The sequence below is a fragment of the Cryptomeria japonica genome, chromosome 1 (genome assembly GCF_030272615.1).
Source record: "Cryptomeria japonica chromosome 1, Sugi_1.0, whole genome shotgun sequence".
Classification (NCBI taxonomy): Eukaryota; Viridiplantae; Streptophyta; class Pinopsida; order Cupressales; family Cupressaceae; genus Cryptomeria; species Cryptomeria japonica.
In genome coordinates, this window is record NC_081405.1 from 392,650,474 (window position 1) to 392,663,723 (window position 13,250).

The window sequence follows — 13,250 nt, forward strand, 5'->3', positions numbered from 1 at the left end:
AGAATATTATTCAGAAATGTGTCTGCAGTGGCCATTCAAAAACCATTGAAATTGAATTTCCATTTGAGCATTAAATTAACATGCAACACTTTGGGTACGTGTGAATGTAGTCAAACCTCCAGAATAGTTCACTTTCTAATTCATAGAGGACCTTGTCCAATGTTGGATGCCTCCACGTTCTTTTGTTTGCTCATGAAGCTTTGAAGAGCCTTATTATGATTATAATATCTCTTAAGAGTTGTGCATTTGTTTGGTTTCCCGTGATATGTTCACTTGTGAAGAGTCTTCCACTTTCTTTTATGTACTCGTTTTTTTTATTTGCATCTCCCATGAATCGCCTAATGGGGTCACCATTTCTTTTTATCTTCAGCTTTTAGTAAATGCTGTGGTAGCTACTCGTGAGAGTTTACAAATCTTCTCATGGAATTTCTCATAATTTATGCAACTGAATGACATACTATTTTATTTGTTTTTTGTCAGACTACATGGCACTCCGTAATAGCAAGATTTGCTGTCTCACTTTTTAAAGGAAGATAACATAATCTATGTAAAACTGTATGTCAGACTAATGCCATTCCCTAAAATGATAGGCTTGCTGCTTCACTTTTTTAAAGGTAGATAATACGAAACCATATAATACTGCACTCCAGCTGGTACATACGGGAGCATATTTTGGAAACTTTATTTATCGCTTTGTTGATAATAAATATTAGCTGACATGTTTTTTGTCCAAATAATGTGTCATATATGCCATCAATCTAGGCATATTTAATCCCTAAATGGACCATTTGAGAACTTAAAGCTAATCAGAAGTTACTAGCACCCAGGTGTTATTTACATCACAGCTCTGCGCCAAAAGACGAAATGACTTACAAGACATCTAGTTGGATAGTATTTGACTCTCACGAAGACTAAATAGCTCTGCTTACTTGGTGCTTGTTGCTTGCTTAGAGAATACAGTGGCAGAACACTATTGCAATGACAAAATAAGGTCTCCAAGACTGAATTCTCAAGAGCCAGATCTCGTATCACTCATCCCATCTCAAACTTGAAAGACGGAAGTTTTTGAATATATAACACCTCTCCTTTCTTAGAACTGCATATGAATTGACAGGGCAGGCTTAGTTGCCATTCAAGTCTTCCTCTAGATATGCTCCTTCTTTGACCGGATGCAAATAAACAACACATGCACCTTCTTTCATTCAACAATAGTCAATAGAACAAGCTTACTTGCCATTGAAGTCTTCCTCTAGATATGCTCCTTCTTGGACCACATACAAATAAACAACACATGCACCTTTTTTCATTCAAACAATAGTCATTAGAACAGGCTTACTTGCCATTCAAGTCCTCTAGATGTGCTCTTTCCTGGGCATACAAATATACAACAAACACACCTTTCACAGCCCAAATATACAACAAACACACCTTTCATTCAAACAAATGGTCAGTGGATGCATGAAATCTAATGGAGGAACATCTTCCTTCCATTCTTGAGGCCAGTAAATACGCTAATCAGCCTGCTCCAAGGTTAAGGAAGAGGAGCTAAAAAACCCCACTTTATAAAAAAGCTAAGAACTTTCATCGTTTTTTCCAGCAACAACATACATTAGAAATCAAAATACTCAAGTGCCACACCTCAAAGGTGTAACCTCATTTCAATTTCTTCAATCTTAAAATCTTTGTATGGACAGAAGTGGCATTCAAATACAAGCAAAAGTTGAATCCTCTTAGGATGAGAACGAACAGCAGGCCTTGACAAATACACCCCAAGTGTCGCCAATCCACTTCCCCAGCTAACTACTTGTCATCAGTAATAAGTAAATGTCTATTCGATGGGTTTCACAACTCCAAAATCAGAGTACTTCATAGAGAATGATCATCAAAAAAAAAGACAACAGCTTGAAAGCAACTTGGGGAGATAAAAACACTAAATTTCCACCAATAGATACCCTCAAACACTAGAATTAATAAAATTTCTAAACTTGCTGTTGTGGAAGGTTCAGAATCCATTCTGGAAGCGAAAATGAGCAAAACTGCTACCAACTACTTCAAACAACTCCTTTGTTTGCCCCCCCCCACCTCTCAATGATGAGTTGGTCGACTTGCTGTTGAAGGTTATACATGCTTCGTTCTCTGATGAGGATAATTAAACTAGGGCAAGGCAGATTAAGGAGGTAAAGGCCATTGCTTTCTCGTCCTTGGCTTATAAAGCTCTTTAGTTTGGGAGCATTCTTAAGCAACTTGATAATACTTTTTTTTCTTGTCTAAGAAAGCAGAGGTTGCTTCCAGGGATGATTACCGGTCCATCAGCATTTCTCCAAGATTTAAAAATGGACCAGGAAAATGGGAGCACGAGATTTAGTATGCCTGACAATTTTCTACCCCAATTGATGTTCGTTGATTACACCCAACAGTTGTCTAAAACAAAGAAGAAAGAGCAATGAAACACCAGCCCAAAACCTAAAAAGAAGTAAAACTAGTCTTTGAGTTTTTTTCTCCTTTTTCATAAAAATAGATAAATTTGGACGGGGCTCTATTTACCCCCTGCCCTTTGATGTATGGCAGACAAATGAATGCTGAATATTTCTCACTTTATAGAATAGGGCAAAGGTAGCACACGATTCGTTATGCCTAACCATTTCCTCCCCATTCCATGTTCTTTAATCACACTCAACATTTGGCAAAAACAAAGGAAGAGTGATTTTATTAGAAGATGGTAAGTTGTTGCTAGATACCTCAGTGGGCTCCGCTTCCAACTCCAAGATGAGCTGATCCTAATCAAAGTAAATACCGTTTTATGAAAAATATCACTCTGCTCTAAGAGTTATGGAGAAGCCCAATCGGTTTAAGGAAGGGGCAGAACAAGACTAAGCTTCTTTTATAGGAAAGGGAATTTCCTTAGAACTTGAAATAATGAAGAGCTAGAGGAAGGTGAGAATGTGAGTTTAAACTCCAAAATAAGAGGTCTTAGAGACAACGAGTGTAAGCTTTTGGTGGCCGAAGAAACATCCACATGTAAGGAAGCTTATAGGGCCATATGTTGCTCAAAAAGAACCACCCGCATCACAAGAAATTAAAGCGAGACGACATAACTTGATGCTACAAAGAATTTTAATACAGAAAACAAAGAGGCCTTAAAAATTGATTGGAAGTAAAGAAGTGTCTTTTGCACACGTAAGGGTAAAGTGTGCAAGGTGATTGTAGACGGTAGGTCTATGAAGATAAGAAAGTAATCCATCATATGGCAACAATACTTATGAAGTACAATATGAGGGGAAGATGTACCTCCTTAAGTTATGGAAAGAAGGGGGTTTGTCACTTCTAGCACAAGCCAAGCTTTAGCACGGGGATTTATAACCTCTAGACTCTAGATGAGCCAAGAAGTGAGCTAGAAGTGAGCTAGAAGCATTTTTGATAGCCAAATGGAAAATGATTTGAAGCTCGAGTTAGTAAATAGAATTGATGCAAGAGCAATGGAGCTACACTAAGAGTTGAAGAATGAGGTTAAAATTACATCTAAGAGACGAATAATGAAGATTTAGTTGGCATTCTTTTTTCATTATTTGAACACAATAGAGAGACTGTAAGATAATACTAGAGCCTTAAGGAATTTAGAAGAAACACAAGGGTGCACATCAAATCAAAGGGCAAACTTGAATCTAAAGGTTGAAAATCCCATGACTAAACTATTTGGATTGAAGACTAGATGGGAAGTACATGGCATGGGGGAAAAACATAAGTACTTGGATAGACTTGAAGGCAACCATTCTCTTGATAGACAAGGCAAAATAAATCGAGTGTGATTTCACAAGGAGTTCTTGCTAGATCGAGAACAATATTGAGTCACAAGAGGAGGCTATATCATAGAAAATCCTCAAAGAATGATATCTAAAGTCTAGTCAAATATTTTCATGGTGCATAATGTGCTTGGGACAAGGTTTAGGTCAATTGGTGGTAGTAATAAAGATCATTTCATCAAATTCTACATTAGCATTTGCACATGGATCTTCCACCCCAACTCAATAGTAAAGTATCATTGGCCTCCTCTTGACCCTAGAAGTGCAAAGATTGGAAGATCAAATAGTGGTTTAGATTGGACCAAAGAATCATTGGAGCATGCTTTGTAGGAAAAAACTATTGACATCTTGTTTGGAAGGTCAACACTCAGGCAAGTAGTGATGAACTTCAAGATTAAATTTGCAAAACAAGGTTCATTTGAACCCATTTTAAAAAAAAGTTAGGGATGATAATGTATGCTAGACAAATTAATGCTAAATATTTCCCACTTATTGTTATTTCAAACATAAGGATTTTGTTGTCTTTTCCATTTTTGGGATTTGTAAACCTAATAGGTAATTTGTAAAAATTGCTCTTTTTAGAGGTTTTTTCTTGTTTATTAGTAGTGATGGATAGTTGGGGAAAGTAGGTTGAGCTAGGGAAATACATTTTATGAGAATGCTTGTAAAATCTATGTTGTATTTCAACCTAGAATGAAAAAAAATCTTTTTTTTTTCTTAACAATTGAATATTGGATATAAAATCAAGGGTTGAATGAGATAAACAAAAGCATCAAAGTAAAATATACCCCACCAAACCCACGAGGGGTGACTAACTTAAAAAAAAATGAAGCCAACAAAAAACAAAAAGAACCAATTGAAGCTCCACTTGCCCAAAAAATATTGAGAAAATAGGATAAAGGTTGAGAAGATTGGGGAATCCTCAACCACCAACACTAAGTGTCAAATTGTGTCAAATTGTGGACACTACCCTTGAAGACATTAGCCCATCCCTTATTTGCCATCACCACTTGTTTAGGCTCCACCAATATGGTGCATTCAAAATTCTTTGGATCAACAAACTTAACATGTATTATTTCCTCCGTTGGAGCAACATGTGTCGAAATACCACCAACCAAAGAGGATAACATGATGAATGCTCACCATCAAAGTCCCTTGGTAATGAGACACTAACCAATGCTCTATATCCTAATGAAGATCTTCACAAAATGTTTTAAGTCATGCACATCATGTTTAGTCATTGATTCACCATTAGCTCTTTATTCAAGACATTAAATTCACCTCATACTGTTGATAATACCTCATAACCTAAAAATTCCATAACCATCCCCACTCAATATAAAATTCTTGATTAATGGAGAACATGACAAAAAGTGCAACACTCATATATGCACTTTTGTCAAGGGCACAACTGGCTTCTTTTAGTTAAAAATTCAAAATAATGATTGTTTGCAATTGCACAACATTGACATCTTAAATGCTTTCAAGAAAGAAAAAGTTAGGTCCATTGACAAATTTATGTTGTGGTTGAAAACATCTTCATTAAGATAAGTATTCATACCCCTTAGAAGAAGATGTTTACAAACCATACTCCCCAAGATTATCACACACAACAAACTAACTAAATCACTACCAAGCCTCCATTATAGAACCAACATATCCCACATAATTGCCAACAAACCAACTTGCAAAAGGGAGAGCAAAATTAACTTCTTCCCAAATCAACATAAAGAAAAGAGGTCATATGCACCCAAGTCACATGCACTAGTGGGAAAAAAGGGGAGAGCAAAGATAACATTATCTCATTCTTTCCAAACCAACATAAAAAAAGAGAGGCCACATGTATCCACCAATGAGAGACAAGTCACATGCACTAGTGGGAAAATGAGACAATAGTCATTGAAAAATGATGCTAACAAAATAAATAGAGTTGACTTAAAAAAATTCTTAAACCATAAACTAAAATGAAAACCAACCAATCTCCAATTTGATAAAAAGGTTAAGGATACACACCTTAATAGTGGAGGAGGATCCACGAGTTAAGCAATCTTGTATCCTCCAAAATATTTGTTCACAGTGTTGCATGTTTTTTTTTCTCTGTTGTGCCTTGTTTGCTCGTACATGCTTGTTCTCTCATGTAGTTTCTGTTTGTTGCACATGTCTATTTTGGGGTTTGTTTCAAATAGGTATTTGTTTGTGCTTTCTTACATGCCTTACGCCCTTGGTTTCAAAGCACAATCTTGTTATATATTTTGCCTTGCACCTATCACTTGCACATCAAGTGCATTGCAATGTAAGCTCCTGCACATTCTTATCTTTTGTCCTTAATTAGACTTATTTAGTCATGCAAGTGGTTTCCTTGAACTAGGTTTTTTTGTTGTTCATTGATCTTGGAAGATGCTTGTACACTTCATAGTCAATTGTTTCATGCAAAATATTTTTGTTAGGTGGTAACTTGAGAATAGATGAGAATAATTAATTTTCCAATTCTTTTTGTAATGTCAACTTTCTGTAAATGGTGGACATGGTGTAATTCTTCATGTAATTTATGCAGGTGAAATATCATGTTAATTTTTATTTTTTTAAAATTTTATCAAGAGGAATCAAGTGTTAAGATGAACAATTTAGAGCTTGCAAAGTGTAATGGACCCTCATCCATATTACATGCAAGTCAGGCGTTGAATCAACAACCTAAGTTACCTAAATTGGTAGCCAAGACCAAGTGAGCTAACCCCAAAGATCATGTTAATTTGTTGTTGTTATTTAAGGGTATAATCTTTCTAAAGAAAAATAGAAAGTCAAGAAAAGGGCATTGGGATTGTGTGGATCATGGCTGAGTAGTTTTGCATGCAATATTTTTTTAAGTAGGATATTGGGTGGGCTTATTTTGTAAAAAGGGCCATTGAATGTAATATTCTTGTATGCTTTCATCAAGGTTCTACTTGTTGTCTTCTTTTTTCCTTATTCTCTTTTTTTTGTTATGATCATATGTTTTATATTGGTTGTTTATTTGACTTATTATAGTATTGTAACAATTGGTATCAAAGCCTTAGATTTTGAATTTGAAATTGGAGTTATGCATGATATACATAGTTCCAGGCATTTTTAGATTGTTGTGTTGTAAATTATGTATAAGTCATTATGATCCATAAAGTTGAAGATTGAATGCACAAAATTGTATGTGTGAATTGAGGCTCATGCTTGGTGGGGCTTACTCATATGTTGAGGTCTATATGAGATTTGAGATCATGAAGGCCACATAAAGGAGAGATGTTTGACGATACAAACAAAGGTAGGCATGGAGAGGAGTTCATGTTGGAAGCAAACATGGATATTGATAAGGAAAAAGTTGAAGAAGACTATTTTGTCAGACTAATGTGAGTTGGTATTAAATTGAGGTTTGACTTGCCTAGCTATTTGGGAAGATTAAATGTAAAGAATTGTTGGGTTGGATCACTAAGCTAGAAGAATTCTTTTACTTTGAGTCAATTGAAGACATTATCAAGGTTCTAACAAGGACACTCAAGAAACCAAAAGTAGTCTATTAAAACAATAGGCTCAAAACAATGAATTAAAGTCCAAGTGGCTAACATTTAATCAATCCACCCCTCAAAAAGTAACTCCTCCCAACATCGAGTGTAACTCCTAATTTTTCTAGTTTGAGCTTTATGATCAAGGACTCAAGTGTGATTCTCAATAATCCAACATACATTTACACACCTCTTATACATGACTATATTTAGTTGGTCAAAGATGCTTAAGCTCATAGTCCATCTAATAAACCTATATTCAATGTCTTGTTACAACTCTCATAAAAACAATGCTAAATGATAAAGAGTGCAAATAATAGAATCTCAAGGTTCCAACCAAGTGGAGTGGCCTCTTTCATGTGATACATTTTTACAATATTACAAATATTAAATAATTGCTCCTAGACATAGGATTAAGGGGATGTATTACACCTCCTATTGTTAAACTAATCTCTCACTTATTTTTGATTAGGGAAAAAATAGGTTTTGAAGGGACCCAAAACCCTTTACAAATAGAATATGAAAGGATCTGGAATCCTCAACTAGAAAGTTGTCCAAATAAAAGGAACAGGAAAGCACCAGACAACCATGGGAAAAAAGGACACCCATAACCAAAAACAACAAAGCTGCAGAAAGAACAACCTACAGCCAACAAAAAACCATCCCCTACCCAAGAACCATCAAGATTTACATTTAGGATTCCTCTTATGGGATTAGAGAGTCATATCGAAAGAAGGCTTAAAGGACTTATCCTTTTTGCCTTTAACATAAATCCATCCCTCTTCCACTTGCGCTGCCTTAACATGCCAATCCAACCCACCAAAATCATGAGAGCGAGTGTTAGCAGCCGTTGTCTCAGCCTCACTAGAACCAACAGACAACAAAGGCAAAACCCCAACATCACTAGTCCGCCTCAGCCTAATAGACACAGTCTCACCAGAACCAGCAGACGACAAAACCCCAACAACAACAGACAAGTCAACATATTTGGTAAATACAAGAGTGCTAGTCAAATCATTAACACCAGAAGAAGCCTCCCGAGTCTCCTTCACACGAGAAACATCAGGAGACACATGCATAGATTCAACAGCCCCACCAAGAGAGACAACCAGAGGGGATGCCTCAAGATCCTGTGGTTCCAAAGCAACCACCTCAGAAAAATTCCTAGGTTAATCGGGTAACTTCAACGCCGTATAATGTTGTATTGATGTGGCTTTCCACCATTTATCCTTATTTGCCTTTTTCTCAAGCCCACAATGCTCAACAACATGCCCTCTTTTAAAACATCTTCTACAACGAAAGGGAATCCCTTCGTAGTCCAAAGATTGGACCCAAGAACCCTTTGAAGAATTAAGTAAAATTTCAGCAAGAAACCCATTTGAGATATCCAGGTCAACAAGTATGCGGGCAAATGTGGAGTGGAAAATATCACTTGTTATATACATTGCATGAATAATAATTGTAAGTTAAATGTAACAGACAAATGCTAGGGATTTATTCGCATATCGATGTAATACCATCTGCACTTCTTTATGCTCATTGGCTTCATTACAAAATTTAAAACATTCACCAAGGTATCCACCATTCTGATCATGAATATCCTTGTCCACGTCATGAACAAAATGATATTGCATATTAATGTGATTTGTTCATTCATAAAAGGCAAGGTTGTTTGCCAAGTTGATGGAATTCCAACTTATATAGAACCACCATTTTTTCCCACCAGAATGTGATGTCTAAAGTATCCACCTTCTTGATCATGAAATTCTTATTCGCATCCATGTCACGAACAAAGTGATATGGCATATCAATGTGATTTGTTCATTTATAAAAGGCAAGGTTCTTTGCCAAGTTGATGGAATTCCAACTCACATAGAACCGCCATTGTTTCCCACCTTAATGTGATGTCTAAATGTAATATCCATAACCATATTTCTTTCTTACATGTATGTTGAACTTCTCTATACCCTAAATATGTAGTCCAATAGAAATCCATAAATCTTTACAGTATATTCATTTTCTTTCTTAAATTATATCCTTCTTGAGAGCAAATGAAACAATTTGATGTGTCTCTAAGATACCTAAAGAACCCTTTCAACGTAGTTCAATTCTTTCTTTGAGGATTATATATATACATGATTAAGACTCCCATTTCTTGGAAAATGTTTATTATAGTGCAAATGATATAATATACATAAGACTCCTAAGTACACTTGAATAGGGGATGTGGCTCATGTCTTATATGCCATGTTGTGTTGAAGGGAGCCGATCAAATATTCTCATAGGAATATGGACACTCATTGGTTTGTAATATTTCATCCCAAATAATTATGAAATATAGTTAACATTCTTTTTTTGATTGATCTAAAGTTTTATGTTTGCTCTATGTTTCTTGGTTATCACCTCTAAAATGAACTTAGGTTCTCCCTATTCTTCATACCAAACTATGTTGAAAGCTAATATTTCAAAGCCTTAATCATATCATTACTATTACTTGCCAAAAACATGTCATTGACTTAAAGATAAAGAATAGTAAAATGACTGTCATCTTATTTGTAGAAATTATAGTGATTGAATTGAGCTCAAACATTCTTGAATTCCAAAATCTTGTGTTGAACTTTTGATACCACATTGTGAGGGACTATTTAAGACCACAAAGAACTTCTTCAATGTGTGAACCAAATCTTTTATCAAGAAGTTCTCTAGGTATTTTATGTAGATCTCCACTAAATCCACATGTAGAAGATTTGTCTTCATACCTATTTATTTAATTTCAAGATCAAACATAACAACACAATCTGGCAAGAATACCATAGATGCTAATTTTACATAAAGAGAGACCATCTCATTGAAACCATTTCCTTCTACTTGGAAATAACTCTTAGCAACTAACTTTTCTTTAGTCAGTCAATATAAGACAATTCTTTACTTTTTCAAACTTACAAGCACAATAATATTAATTGCATAATGTCATGCACATAAGATCTAACAATTATGCAACACAAGAAGAATGCACGATTTATATGAAAACCTTTACTAAACAAAACAACAACATTTTATTGCTTATATAAAGTTGTCTTACAAACTTCATAGACACCAACCCATGAGAGACACAAATCTCCTCAATTCATAGGCACTAACCTACTGGAGACAACAATCCCTACAATTTGTATTCACCAACACAACAAGAGACACCAATCTCTTCTAAATTGGAAGGCACCAACCTCTCTAATATCCGCTTCAAAACTTCAGTTATTTTCTGCTCCAATTTTGGCTTAATATTTGCTCCAAGTTCGCCTTATATAAATACTCTAAATCTACCTTATATCTATGCTCAAGATTTGCAATAAAGTGTGCTCCAAAATGATGTAATTTTTTATCCAAATTCTATAAATCTTTGCTCCAAACGTGTCTTATATTTATCGCTCAAGTTCACATTGTACCTTTGCTTCTAATCTTCCCTATATGTTCGTTCAAGGTTTGCAATAAAAATTGATGTGATGAAAGCTCCTCATGACTGATCCAAAATGGTATATTGATTGCACCAAGGTTGTCTCCAAATTAGGCATAATGTTTGAAATAAATCTTCAATGATGACAACTCCAACTTCCTTTAATATAAATCTTCAACACCCTTCATATTTTTTGTTTTAGGTTTTCTCTTAATTGGACTAATATATCATTGTTTTGCAATAAATTACCTCCAAAAATTTGCTATAAGGTTGCTCTTAGGTCTACTCCACACTCTTAGGTTTATTCCAAATATGCTATAAATGACCTCCAAAAGTCTGCTCTAAAACTCTTTGAAAAGTTTGCCATAAATCTACTTTAGATCACCTCAAAGGTCTACCTTAACTTTGCCTTAAATCACCTTGAAGGTCTACCTTAAATCTTCTCTTAAGTCTGCTCCAAATTTACTGAAGTCTATTATAAATCTCCTTGAAAGTCTACTACAAATCTATGGGTGGAGAATATACTTCTGTTCTAAAACTAAAAGATATTTCATTAGTTGCTTTATGTCTTTACTTGAACTTCATCTTTTATTTATACCCCGATCATGCTTTTTTTACCTAAGAGATTGACCTCATATGAAAATAATAATTTTAATTAAATTTCACCAAGTAGGTTGGCCAACTTTTGCACATAAATAGATTTATTTTAATTATGCAGGTATTTATTTTACTAGGGAGGTCAGCCAACTTTTGCACATAAATAAATAAATTTTATTAATACATAGGCCGACTAACCCTTAACATTCAAGTATTTATCTTTAAAACTCAATAAATATTTTAATATTACACCTCCTTTGACATTAATAATAAATCGCCTTGACATTAATTCCCCTTTGATAGCAATCACAACAATATCTCTGGTCCTCCCCAGGGATGTGGTTCTTATGGTTGGGGATAAGCCATGGGCTCAACCGCTGGATTATGAGGGCCTCCCCTTTCGCTGTCGAAGGTGCTTCTCAACGAGTCACTTATCTTCAAACTGCTCTCTCTCTCTCTCGCCACAGAGGCACTACTACTTGGTGGAAGGACACTACTGAAGATCACTTGACAATTAATGCTTCTGACTCTGTCTTGGTTGAATCCTCTCGAGATGAGGTGCCCCTTACTGCAAGAATCATAGATGCTAATTTCACATTAAAATAAATCATCTCGTTGAAATCATTTCCCTCTACTTGAAAATAAGCCTTAGCAAGTAACTTTGTTTCATACTTCTTAAAATTTTCTTCGAAATTGGATTTTTTGAAAATCTATTTGCACACATCATGTTGCCTATCTGTAGGAAGCTTCACCGAATCTCATGTATTGTTCTTATCTACTATGTAATATAAAATTAAACTATTTTAAACTTTATACTATATTAATGAACTAAGAAACATAAAATCAATTACAAGACAATAAATCTAACATTATACAAAACCTAGGAAATATACTCAACAACTCACTATCCCAAATGCTAATGCATTATGCTACTATCCTATTTTTGTGTTATAGTCTAAGATATGTGTTGTTATCCTGGGATGGTAGAAAATAAAAGTTGCCCAAATTGATCTTCTTTGCACACCAAGAATCAAAGATATAACATAATATTTTGGGAACTAACCAAAAGAGACAAGAAAAAATAAAATATAAAAACCAATTTAAAACCACTCAATTCAAATGAAATAACAAAAATACAAAATAGAAGAATGAATAGAAAATTTTCATGTGATCTAGCCTCCAAGAAACTCATAAGCAAGGCAAGAATAAGTTAAAACCGTAGAAAGGATGTTTAGTCCTTTATATATATATTGTTTTGAATGTTTAAAAAAATAAGAGATAACAAGCAACTTGAATTGTAGCACTAAGAATTAACAATATGGTATCAGAGCAGTGAAGCTACTTCCCTTTCATAGCATCTGCATAATGCATTAGATTTGTTTATATTCGTGTGTGCACAATCCATGGAGTTGTTTGTAGTACCCCTACTTGTTTGAACTCATTAGACTCATATTTTGTTATTGGTTGTTTTCAGTGGATACATTACCATGATGTGTTAATCAGACTTATATGACATTATTTCATGCCTTATTTGGATATGAGATGCATAATTTATTTGCAGTATTTCAGTACTTGTGATTTATGGTATTTTATGGATTATTGCTATGTACTGACACTTTACTTTATTTATGCAATGTGGAATTATATGTTGTGTGTCTGAGAGTGTATTGGATGCAAGGGGACGATTTTCCTTCACTCATTTCGGTGAGACAAGGAACGTCGCGATTCTCCTTCATCAGTGTGTATGCCGTGTTTTCTATATTGTATATATGCATGTGTGGTTCGGTGATGTAGGATATTGTAGGTACAAGTACCGGGTAGGTACGGGATATCGTCTCCATCTAGCTTCACAGGTCTGAGCGTGCCTTATAT